Source organism: Mercenaria mercenaria, chromosome 14 (assembly GCF_021730395.1).
Source record: "Mercenaria mercenaria strain notata chromosome 14, MADL_Memer_1, whole genome shotgun sequence".
Taxonomy (NCBI): Eukaryota; Metazoa; Mollusca; class Bivalvia; order Venerida; family Veneridae; genus Mercenaria; species Mercenaria mercenaria.
Window position 1 is genome coordinate 10,533,736 of NC_069374.1, and position 13,784 is coordinate 10,547,519.

A 13,784-nucleotide genomic window follows, 5' to 3' on the forward strand; every position below is an offset into this window, starting at 1 on the left:
CGACAGATCGAATACCTACAATAGGCTCATCGTGAAACATTCATTGACAATTGCATAATTTGTTTACTTTAAAATCCAACATTTGTCAATAGGATAATTCCACTTGCTTTGAAACATACGCTTGCAATTTTACTGACGTTTGTGGCATCGTCTTAGATATAAGACATAAAGAATTTTTGTAGTTTCCTTTCGAAAAATAGTAACAATTGTTACAAGACATTTTTTATTCTGCTATTCTAATGGAGTTATTCTGCTATTCTGCTGGAGTTATTCTGCTATTCTGCTGGAGCTATTCTGCTATTCTGATATTCTGCTAACTTCACAGATACCATGAAACGACGTAAGCACAGTGCAGCAGTAAATAGTTTTAACAGTAAATAACCAAAATAGCAAATTGCCACGAGGAGCCTGAAAAAATATGCTGTATCGTCACTCCATGTCAATCAGAATATCCGCAAGTTTCATGAGAAGAGCTTTGATAATGACAAAGGTACAATCATAAATAGGGTGGATAGATAGAATCAAACCATTTCTCTTAAAACACTTAATGGTTGTTCACTAAACCTGATATGAACCATCCTTGTATTATCTTTCTTAAACGGCTTGACAACTACTTATAAATAGGAATACATTTAAACGAAGCCTTCCCTTTTGATATTTTAATGCATTTTCACCAAACTTTTTCGGAAGAAAGGCAAAAATGATTAACGCTCTACTCAGGTGAATGGTTTTTGTCCATTTAGCATTATATATTTATATAATGTATATACACATATTTCATAATTTGGTCTAGTCTTAATGAATAACATCAAATTGTTTCCCTGAATGAAATATCCGACGAGAATGATTCTTCTTCATGCGACGTAGTCAAAATGTTTGTTCTATTGGACTCTTACTGGGTCATCAAATTATAGAAAAAAAGCTTGTTATTACTCCTACTGTCACATGGTCTGTCTGTGTGACATAAGAATGGCCAGAGTATTGGTGTTTGGAAAAGTAAGATCTAGTTTGAAATGAGTCATCTTAGTACACTTAGTTAATAAAATCTGTAAAAAGGTAGAAAAGCATTCTTTACACTAAAATATTACATATTTGATCAAATTTCAAAATTAGAAGTAAAACAGTGTTTTGTCATTATTTATACACTACTGCGAATATATGTCGTACGAAACAATTTCACTCGGACTGCGCCCTCGTGAAATTATTACGCCTAACGTATACTATTAGCCGGTTTTGTTAAATATTATTTCTTATGATTAACGCAGAAAAAGCTTTTAAAATTGTGAATCGAAGTGGGAATGTTATTAGTCTATCAGTATAGTTAGAAGTAAACTGTCCTCTTTTTTAAGTTTGCACTGAATCATCTGGAATAAAGCCAAGGACATAATTTGGGAAAACTTTGGCATCTCTCATGATATTTAATTCTTTGAAGCCCATAAGCACATATTTACCAAATCAGTCTTATCTTATCGCCGCTCGCATCAATCCTCATTGCTTTGATTATATGTTGTATAACCGTCGTTTTGGATATGAAGTTGGCAGTAGCAGTAGCAGCAGCAGCAAAATCGCGAAATTGACAGTAGCAGTAGTAGCAGTAGTATAAAAACGTGAAATTGACAGTAGTAGTAGACGCAGTAGCAACAGAAGCAGCTAAAACGTTTAAATGGCAATAGAAGCAGTATCATTAACTTAGTAACAGCAGTAGCAGACGTAGCAGTAGCAGTAGCAATAGCAAAATTAGCATTAGTGTCAGTAGCAGTAGCAGCAGTAGCGTTATAAAAAATATAGTGAAGAAAAGTTTATTATTTTTTCCGACTTGCTTTCTGTTTTACAGTCAATTCACAACCGAAATATGGAAACTCATTTCATTCAAAAGGATTTCTAGTCATGTTGATATTGATGGAAACGAGGATGCTGATACTGCAGCAAAGAAATCTCTTTTATTACCACAATCTAACTTGAAATTACTATATACTGATTTTAGGCCAAATATCAACAAAAACATTTTATATAAATGACAATCGTCGTGGAGCAATGCTTCGTTCAATAAAATTCATGATATTAAACCTACTTTGGGTGAATGGCACCAAGGGAATAGATCTGTTCGCAGTTTCTCGTTGTCGAATAGGCCATTCCCGTTTGACTGATTATTCATCACTAGTATACTAAGGCATCAATTTTTGTTCGGAGTATTCCACAGCAACCCTTGGTTAGAATTTAGCGGAACTTAATAGGGAGCTTGACTCCAAGAGTAGAAGCGCAAATTAATTCATATTCCGGTCGGATAACTTTTCACCGAGTTATTGTCCTTTGATTATTCAACAGTAGTATATTATAGCACCATTTCCTGCCTGGAGTATTCCTCAGCAACCACTGACTTTAATTCAGCAAAACTTCATAGGAAGCTCCCTTCCAAGAAGAGATGCATATGTCATCTTCATGTGCCGGTCGGTTGAGTTTTTACCGAGTTACTACCTTTTGATTATTTAACATAAGTATAGCTCCATTTTTTGTCCGAGTATTCTCAGCAACCACTGGCTAGAATTCAGCGAAACTTCATAGAAAGCTTACTCCTAAGAAGAAAACACGCATATTATCTTCATGAGGCGGTCGAATGATTTTTAATTGAGTTATTGCCTTTTGATTATCTGTAACGCTATCCTTGTCCGTAGTATTTCTCAGCAATTACTGGTTGGAATTCAGTGAAAATTCATAGGAAGCTTCACTGTTAAGAGGAAATGCGCAATTATCTTCATGTTCCGGTCGGCTGATTTCACACCGAGTTATTGCCTGTTGATTATTCAGTATAAGTAAACTATAGCGCGATCCTCAGCAACCCCTGGCTAAAATTCAGCGAAACATCTTTTGAAGCTTCACTCCCAAATGAAAATGTTCATATTATGTGCGTGCGTTTTCTCAACAACTGATTGCGGGAGGTCTAAGAAACTTCTTCGGAAACCTTTAAGACGAGTTATGTTTGCTGTCGGTAAATTCCATTTTTGTGCTTTTAAAATGGAATAATCATACTTTGCGGAACATCAATTGGTTTTACCGATATTTTCTTGTTTTCAATTGACCCAGGAGTTTATTTGTATCATGACTGACTATATGTGACTTTCTTTTTTATCCATTTTATGGCTGACTATATGTGACAAACAGTGCTTGTCTTTGAATCGAATATTGATATTGTTCAAAATTAGGTCTAAGACATAAGTCTAGGTTATGCTAAGCAAAAACATTACAAACGAAACTGAGCTGTGATAAGCTGTTACAAAAGCCAACCTGTTTAGAATTTGCCCATAAAATGCGACTGATATTGAGAAAGAATTAAATTCACAATATATATTTAACAAGATTTAGCTTACCAAAAGGTTCCTTCTAGCGCATATTAAATATTCATTTTAAGGGATCTTTAATAAAATAATTATGAACTATGTTTTTTGCTAGTTTACGTACATTCTTATCTATTTATTATAAGAATACTTAAAGTTATTTCACACAAACATTAATTTAACTTAAAATAATAAACAAACACCTTTAGATGAGCGATCATACCTAAATATTATCAGCGGACAATAAATACCATCACTCTGTCAAAATTTCGGGCACCAATGTCGACAGCTGTCCTAGTGGCACAGATCAGAATTTGGTCGTATGTTTGCCTAATTTTAATTAGCAATACAATGGATGAAAAGTTCTGCCATATTCCAGTAATTGCATTGCATGAATGGATACTTACAGCTCCAGAACGACTAAACCAGGAGGAAAAGGGCTTTTATAGAAGTCGGCACCAACAAACTGATGGATTTGAAAACGTGCGTACAAAAAGTTCACAACTTGAAAATTACAAAACAATTAATCAAAAGATATGAAATTACAAAGTTCGAAATATTTATAGCTCAGTAAAGTGAAGAAATGCATTATACAGTTCTAGATAACAAACAAGGGAAGTAATTGAAATGTCGTAATCCGGCGACGGTACGTATCGTGCAATAGCATTCACAGACAAGTAAAAAATCTCGAATAACTTTATTAGTGCAGTATGTTTTGATGGTTATACTTAAAATGTTAAAATAATAAAGTTGGTATGAATTAAAATCGTAAAAAGAACCTCTGGAAGCAGCAAAGAATGCAACCGAGAAGAATAATAGTAGACGATATTTTTGGGCGGTAGTCTATTTTTAGATGATGAATATTCATTTAGTTAATCTCGATTTTACAATATGACATGTAAGATTTAGGAGTTAGATAGTTTAAACTAAATTATTGTTTTTGTAGGTCTGTTTTATTACGTAGTTATATTTCACTAAAGATTGACTTAAAGATGCGTAAAAACACATTGGCAAAGAGGCTATTTTTTAATGAATATGCATGAGTACAAAATGGCGGCGCCTACTGGAATTCGGATGCCTTTGATGATACCCTTGTATCCATTACCTGCTCAGTCAAGTGTGACATGTTCACCATAAGTGTTCCTTCTCATGAGAAGGAACAATTATGCTATTTTAAAGTCGTCATGTCAACTAAATTGTGTCACAATGCCACTGTTCCCCCTCAGATCCCCAGTCCCAAAATGCTTTTTTAAGGAAAGAAGATACATACTATGTAAATAGACATCAGTAAATACAATACTGTTATTGTAGTAAAAAAGTAAAGAGAACGTTTAAAGGAACATACCTCCAGATCAACATGGTAATTAAAAGAAAAAACAGATAGCAAATGAAATTAGATGTCGAAATTGGTAATCCAGTATTGTCTAAATAGGTATTTAAATATTTATGATACAACATACAGCTAAACTTCTTCAATTTTATACCAATTTCTATAACGTGACTAACGCGTTTGAGAGTTCTGCATATTTTATTTAATATCTACAAAATGTACTATACCCCAACGATAACTTGGTGTTTACATAGTTATCATAAAAATGGACTCTTCCTCGCGTTTCGGCGGAAATCACATTAACATTGGGGTAGTACGGAAACATTTCATAATGTTGTTATATTTCAGTTTCTAACTACAGAAAGTATTTTCTAAATTTGAAAAAATGGACATAATCTGGAGACATGCAGCTTTGAAACGTACTTTCGATACTTTTAACAGGGAAAACTTCTGATGAAACTCACAATTGGGTAGTCACCTTTGTAATGATATTAGCAAGAAATCCGTTATACAAAGCTTTTCCCGTTATACAAAGCTTTTCATATCTGGTATACATAAACATTTACTGAAACGTAAGTGTATATATTCCATCATTTTGTGTATTCCTGTTATTAATCATCGAAATTGTACACTTCCAGCCAGGGTACCTGTTGATCTTGTTGCTCAATGATTCTGTCAGAGCTACTTCTGTAATGTTATGTTTAACACATTTTTTTTAACGTTTTCAAAAAGAAGACTGAGCACTTTTGATCCATATGGTTATTTGTGACAAATATACATCAATGCTATCGAAAACGAACATTTATAAACTGTACCAAAATAATTAGTTGCGCTCGTTTATTATCCCCGCCGATGAAATCGGGAGGGGGGTATTGAAATGGCGTTGTCCGTCCGTGCGTGCGTCCGTCCGTCCGTCTGCAGCCATTTCTCAGTAACTAGCAGGTAGAATTTCATGAAACTTGAAATAAACATGAACCAATATACTGCAATGATGCCCGTCAAGTTTTTATTTTGATTGGTCAATTTTCCTTAGAGTTATTGCCCTCCATTTAACGAAAAATGTCCGTCCGCAGTCATTTCTCAGTATCTAGCAGGTAGAATTTCATGAAATTTGAAATAAAGATGAACAAACATACTGCGATGATGCCCGTCAAGTTTTTTTTTTGATTGGTCAATTTCCCTTAGAGTTATTGCCCTTGATTTAATGAAAAATGCCCAAAAATGTCTGTCTGCAGCCATTTCTCAGTAACTATCAGATAGAATTTCATAAAACTTGAAATAAACATGAACCAGCATACTGCGATGATGTCCGTCAATTTTTTGTTTGGGATTCAGTTTCCCTTAGAGTTATTGCCCTTTAATTGTTAAAAATCCACAGACTTGTAAATAACAAACCAACTAATTGGTAGAATTTCATTAAACTTCTTTCATTCTTTTCCATGAACATTTATTGTAAACATGTGAAGTTGTGTACCCACACCTGGTCACCACCTTGCCTTGGTCACGCCCCACCGCCCCCCAAAAAACCATTCCTTTTTATATGAATATTTTATCAACATGCAAAGTTGCACCGTTCCCCCACCTCACTCTTCACTCAGTCATGCCCACCACCCCGATCATGCATCCACCCCCACCCACTCCAATGTTTTAAATTGTTTTTTTCATTTTTAATTTTCCATCAATATTTATAATCAACATGTGAAGTTTTTTATCCTCACCCGGTCACCCCCACTGCCCCCCCCCCCCCACACCCTAAAAAAGCATTCATTTTCTGTTAAAATGATTTTGACTAATGCAATTATTTGCTTCTTAGTAACATCCTTAACTTTTTGCCAGGTATAGTTTTTGCCATTCCTCACCGCAAACCCTTTCGGCGGGGGATACCAATCCATTGAATTTGCTTGTTTAATCTATATTGCATGTACATCTATGTTATGATTCATTTTTACGGGGACTGTACTTTTGTAATTACTTATTTATTGTACTTCTATAAATTTCAGTTATTTACACCGTCACGAAGGTCAAAACAAGCATATCGCCAAATAGTTCGTTTTGTGAATGAGGGGGGCTATATTTTGAAATATATTTAATTTCAAGGTATATTATTGAATTTTAGAATAGTTAGAGGTCAGTTACTATTCAGTTACGTTACTGATGAGATGCTAATGAAAGATGTGCTTGCACCACCATGGAAATGTGGAATTTATGAAAAGTAAAATAATTAAAGGTCACTAACTATGACGTTAAAGAAGTGATCCTTACGAAACTGTACGTGCCTCACCACTCTGTGGTGTTTTACGGTTTTGTAAAACTCCATGAAGATCTGTCATGAGGTGAATTAGACACAGTAAAAATCCCTACATTTTTACCTAATCAAGGTGAAAACTCTGCTTGTACACACATTGTACTGGGTAAATGGAGATAATAATATAAGTAAGCAAAGGACATGTGCTACTTAATACTGAAATATTTGAGGTTTGGTGATTCTAGCTGAAATATATTTTTAGATGATAAGAATTTTAATTTCGCGAGCACGCTGAGACGGATAAACGGACGCATATACCGAATTATACGGACAAACAAACGGTCAAATCGCCAACTCTATAATCCTAAACCATCGGCGGGGGATAAAAAAGTATTAAGATATGGTATTCGTAGATGGGGTATATTTACCATTTACAGAGTATAGACAGTGTCGTTTTGGTGATATGTTTCATATTTGATATGCCATTTGGTCGTTTGCAACTATCTATTTTCTATATAGACGATACAGAATGTCCCACGTGGAGATGATGGCTGTTCTAAAACTAAACACTGTTCTAAGTCGTTCACCTGACCGTTACAATTTGACATTGAATATATGCATGACATATTGAATAATGAATGGCAACAACTGTGCTTTGTATAAACTAGTGACCCCTTAAAGGACCCAGTGCCACTATTTGAATAAATTTGGGAAAATACATCACAATGATAGATCTGCTACTGACAAAGTTTCATGAAGGTCCATCAAACAGTCATTTACAAGTTTTTTTTTTTTAATTTTAGCTCTAGTTGCCCCAAAATGGCAAAGCATCCCCATTGAACAAATGTGGGAGAGAATAGCACTGCTTAAAGTCGTTTAAAGATATTTCTATTTTCAGCACTAGTGACCTCTAAAAGGGACTGATCTCCCATAATCGAACACAAATTTTACTAATAACCTAGAAGTGATGTTATATACCAGGTTTGATGAATATCTATCAAACGGTTCACGAGAAGAAATCGTTTAAATGTACTTCTATTTTTAGTTCTAGCGGCCGCTAAAAGTGGTCGAGTGTCCCCATTTGAATAAAATGTTGGGTTTTATTGTTATTGTGTTTGGTTTAACGTCGCACCGACACAATTATAGGTCATATGGCGGCTTTCCAGCTTTTATGTTAAAGGAAGACCCCAGTTGCCCCTCCGTGCATTATGTCATCACAAGCGGGCACCTGGGTAGAACCACCGACCTTCCGTAAGCCAGCTGGATGGCTTCCTCACACGAAGAACTCCCCGAGTGAGGCTCGAACCTACATCGACAAGGGGCACCAAGCGGTTCATGGGAAGTTGTCATTTAAAGGTATTTCTACTTTCTTTTAGCTCAGGTGGCCATAGTACGACCAAGCACTCCCATTGAATAAATATAAGAGCGTAATAATGCTATAGGTCAAGTTAGATGAAGATCCATCAAGCGGTTCATGAAAAGAAGTCGTCTAAAAGTTTTTCTATGTCCATGCAACGTAATGTTCGAGACTGTCGTGGCTCAGTCTAAAAGGAAAAAGTTATGTTTCTAGACGAATGTTTTCCCATTTTAATTTGATGACTTAAGACTTCAATGCAAGTAAAAGCGGTCTAATTTCTTAAAATGCAAAGGAATCTAGAAAGAAATTTAAATCATGTGTCACTTATTTTGCGCACATAGTTTGAAGTAATGATCAGACAGCACTTTCGGAATAAGTTCTTTCAAATTGGTTCAAAGCTTCGTCACATTTGGTGACAGAGTTTGAATGTCTAGACAACAATAACTCTACTTACAGAGGATACATTGCAGATTCTGTATTGAGTAAAATCTCCAAAATCATCCAACTTCGAAAAACTATTTATAACTACAGTCAAAACTGTGCTAAAGACAACCTCTGTACAGAGACCATCTGGCATGAGTTTTATTTCCGATTTTTTTTTCCAGTTTGATAGTTTATAAAATGTGAATAAAGACCGTCTGTATACTTCCAGTCCGAAGCATAGCCTGTGCTCAATACCAACTGTCAACATACACCACCTGACCGTAAATACCCTTATTAAACATATAGGGTTTATTTTATCCTGTTCTTGCAAATAAAGACCATTAGCCTACACATAATTTCCGCGTAGATAAACACGTGCTAGAGACCACCTGAGAACAGGGACTACCTGTGATCAGAGAAAACTTTAAACAGAGACCACCTGTAAACAGGGACCACCTATGGTCAGGGACCAACTGTGACTAGGAACCATCTGTGATCAGATACCATCAGTGAACAGGGACCACCTGTGGTCAGGAACCACCTGTGAACAGAGATCACCAGTTATCAGGAACCATCGGTGATCAGAGACAACCGGTGAACAGAGACCACATGTGAACAGATACCTCCTGTGAACAGAGACCACCTGTGATCAGGGAGCAACTGTGGACAGGGAGCACCTGTGAACAGAGACCTCCTGTGAACAGGGACCACCTGTGGTCAGGAACCACCTGTGAACAGAAATCACCAGTTATCAGGAACCATCGGTGATCAGTGACCACCGGTACACAGAGACCACATGTGAACAGAGACCACATGTGAACAGGGACCACCTGTGAACAGAGACCTCCTGTGAACAGGGACCACCTGTGCTCAGGGACTAACTGTGGACAGGGAGCAACTGTGAACAGAGACCTCCTGTGAACAGGGACCACCTGTGGTCAGGAACCACCTGTGAACAGAGATCACCAGTTATCAGGAACCATCGGTGATCAGTGACCACCGGTACACAGAGACCACATGTGAACAGAGACCACATGTGAACAGGGACCACCTGTGAACAGAGACCTCCTGTGAACAGGGACCACCTGTGCTCAGGGACTAACTGTGGACAGGGAGCAACTGTGAACAGAGACCTCCTGTGAACAGGGACCACCTGTGGTCAGGAACCACCTGTGAACAGAGATCACCAGTTATCAGGAACCATCGGTGATCAGAGACAACCGGTGAAAAGAGACCACATGTGAACAGAGACCACCTGTGAACAGAGACCACATATGAACAGGGACCACCTGTGAACAGAGACCTCCTTTGAACAGGGACCACCTGTGATCAGGGACCAACTGTGGACAGGGAGCACCTGTGAATAGAGACCACATGTGAACAGGGACCACCTGTGAACAGGGAACACCTGGGATCAGGGACCAACTGTGGACAGGGAGCACCTGTGAACAGAGACTTCCTGTGACCTGGAACCATCTGTGACCAGAGACCACCTGAAAAGAGACCACCTTTGAACAGGGACCACCGGACTCTTTAGACCACTAGACAGATTGTCGCATCACGCAGTATTTATGGTTATCATACAAAGGAGCGTCATACATCATAAACAAATGTTTTATAAGCTACGCCTTGATACTAAAAGTAGTGGAAAAGTGTGCACATTTTTGTCTATTTTGGGTGTTGCCATGTTTATCATGTTGAAAAGACCAAAGAAAAATCGCCGCACCATCATATTGTACATCAAATAATTCATTTGAAGAAATTATAAAATAATGAATCGATCATCAGTCGGTGTTACACTTATTAACCAACTTGAAAATAAATAAAACTTATTTCGGAACAAGGCTTTTCCTCTGCTATTTCGTGTACAAGGACGCTACCATTTGTGTCACTTTTTAAATTTTCAAAATATCTTGATTAGTTTTTAATTAATCGCCAGAAATGTTATTGAAAGGATATTTTCAATTGTAAAATTCAGTCACCTTGGATATTAAACAATTCTTAAAGATAATTTGGAGCTTTAATAAGCCCGTTTTAGAATAAAAACAACATTTCAAAACAAAAATGTGTAATGTTTCGAAAACAAAATTAAAATGGCGCTTTTGCCCGATTTTGGTCGGAATATAGTTCTGTCATAATACTGATAAAATTCACACGTTCAAACTACCATCTTTCTGTAAGTGATGTATGATTTACATCTAGGTAATTGCATAATAGAGAGAATTAACGAAAAAAATCACTGTTACGAATTAGGTTGATCAATTTTTAGATAACAGCAATGATACATGTTATGTGAGTATAACCGGGGTCCATTTTTGTTAGCTACTAACAAGTGGTAGAGTTCTAATATTCTTTTATTCCATTTTATATAATTTATCTCTTCAATAATCCAATTCATATCAATTCTTAGTACATAATATTATTCTCTTAAGTTTTCAAAGTATTTCTTGCCTAAAATATTAAAATATCAATTTTGACTAATTTTGACTGTCTGGTGCCTAAAACAAAACTCAAATTTCAACTGACTTCCTCTTTCAACTTTCCCTCCAAATTCCGCAACATTTTCATTCACGCCTACTTCATACTTCAATCAATCACATCTAACATACCTCATACTTCAACCAATCATATCACACATGCATACATTAAAACCTGACCAGTACTTATCTACTCCAGTGGCTTATTACTTTCTGATACTAATTAACACTTACTAATTAAATTATTACCATATCAAATTCTGTCTGGAATATCTTTTGAAGTAGTAGACCAAATCAAATGCACATATGTTTAGCTATAATTATTTCTAGATAGATAATAAACTGTAGAAAGATATGGGTACTCTGATGAAATAATGACTTAATGTTATTTTAATAATTTTCATAATAAAAATATATCTAAAAAATAGAACTGGTCTCATTTTCTCCCTCTCTCACTGAATTTGGTCCTGCAAATTTGTTAATATTAAATAACTTTTGAATAATAACTTTCAACATTATGGTAAGAAACAACAAAATTTATCATCTTGAAATTTAAGATATATACAAAAGAAAACATATTATACTATATACAAATGTTATAGATCAAATATGATGATCACAGTTCAATAATACGACAGTTTTTATTTGTGGCAATTAAACTGTGATAAAAGAAAATGTTCAACTTGAAATCATATCTTCCATAATTTTGCGTATCTTTCGCGACTTAAAGTAGTCTTTGAATAATAAAATTCAGCTGCAGATACGTTTTCACTGTTATACGCAATTAAATATCTGTGCCACATTTATTAGTCATTTTCCAGTTCTGCACTGTCCTTGCACTGTCACTGCTCACTGTTCATGAATAGACATGTATGTACAATATCATACATTTTTATTTAAATGCACTTTTTGTAGGATGTGATCAATGTTTCAAAGTCTCTGGTATGAAGGTATTAAATGCATCCGCTGCTATTTTCTATATAAAATTAACAACTTATAACATATTTTTATCAAGATTTCTAGCCTTTCACTTCCTGCGAGACTACCCTTGTCTTGAAGGTCTGTCTTTAGGCAATCAAAATATACCCAAAAAATATGGGGTTGACCATAATGCAGTGAAACCATGGTCACGTGACTGAGACACGTGATGAAAACGTTAATATTGCGTAGGTAGACATCAGGAAATACCTACTTTCACTTTCATTTTACAAGGCAGCTTCCAATCATCTTCTGAAGCATATAACGTAGCTTAAAATCATCTGCGGACATTCCTTTTTACAATCAAGCACAAATAAAGCTTATATCTGGCATGAAAATGGCCTTTACTAGGCGGGAAAAATGCACTATATATTGATATGGACTACATTCGAGTGGACCACGGAGGCATATCCGGCTAATTGCCCCCTTCATGCCTATAAGAAATATCAAAGTTTTCAAAATCGTTCTGTTGCAGTCAATTATTGTACGTAAGTCAATTGTCAACAATTTTACCAACTTTCAGTTTGAAAGAATGGCTACTGTTGGAATTATGCCCCATTCAGACAGACAGTCCACACCTGCAAAAAACGTGTCAGGGGCATAGATAATACCAATTTTTCATTAAATATAATATCATACGGCCTTACTTATCTTATTTCTATTATTTGTTAGCAAGAAACAGCTAGAAGTACACGAAAAATAATCGATTTCTGTCATTCTTACCTAAAATGGTGACGCTGATGCAAAACTGAGATGTGGGGAATCACCTTAAAAATCAGAATTTTGCCTACTTTCCGAAAAAATCTCAAATTTGCCCAAAATATGCAAATAATATGCCATGTTTGTCTTAAAATGGTGCTTATTGCTCAATTCTGATCAGAAAATACCAGTTTTACATCGGTTGAAGCAATTTTCACGAAGTGCGAATTTTTCATTTTAGGTATGAAGGTATTAAATGCATCCGCTGCTATTTTCTATATAAAATTAACAACTTATAACATATTTTTATCAAGATTTCTAGCCTTTCACTTCCTGCGAGACTACCCTTGTCTTGAAGGTCTGTCTTTAGGCAATCAAAATATACCCAAAAAATATGGGGTTGACCATAATGCAGTGAAACCATGGTCACGTGACTGAGACACGTGATGAAAACGTTAATATTGCGTAGGTAGACATCAGGAAATACCTACTTTCACTTTCATTTTACAAGGCAGCTTCCAATCATCTTCTGAAGCATATAACGTAGCTTAAAATCATCTGCGGACATTCCTTTTTACAATCAAGCACAAATAAAGCTTATATCTGGCATGAAAATGGCCTTTACTAGGCGGGAAAAATGCACTATATATTGATATGGACTACATTCGAGTGGACCACGGAGGCATATCCGGCTAATTGCCCCCTTCATGCCTAGACTCAAAAAAGCCATTTTAAAACATTGTTTAATACAGAATTCTCTTTATCAGAACATATTTACATTTTACAATCTGCATATGCTGACATTCTGAGTCAAAAACTGTTGACCAGCACTACAATTAAAACATTTGACTATTTACAAGAGGAATGCGTACTAAAAGTTTGAGTCTTCAAAACCTTATAAATTAATAAATACAGTGATCCCCAATAAGTGTTCCCTTCAAAA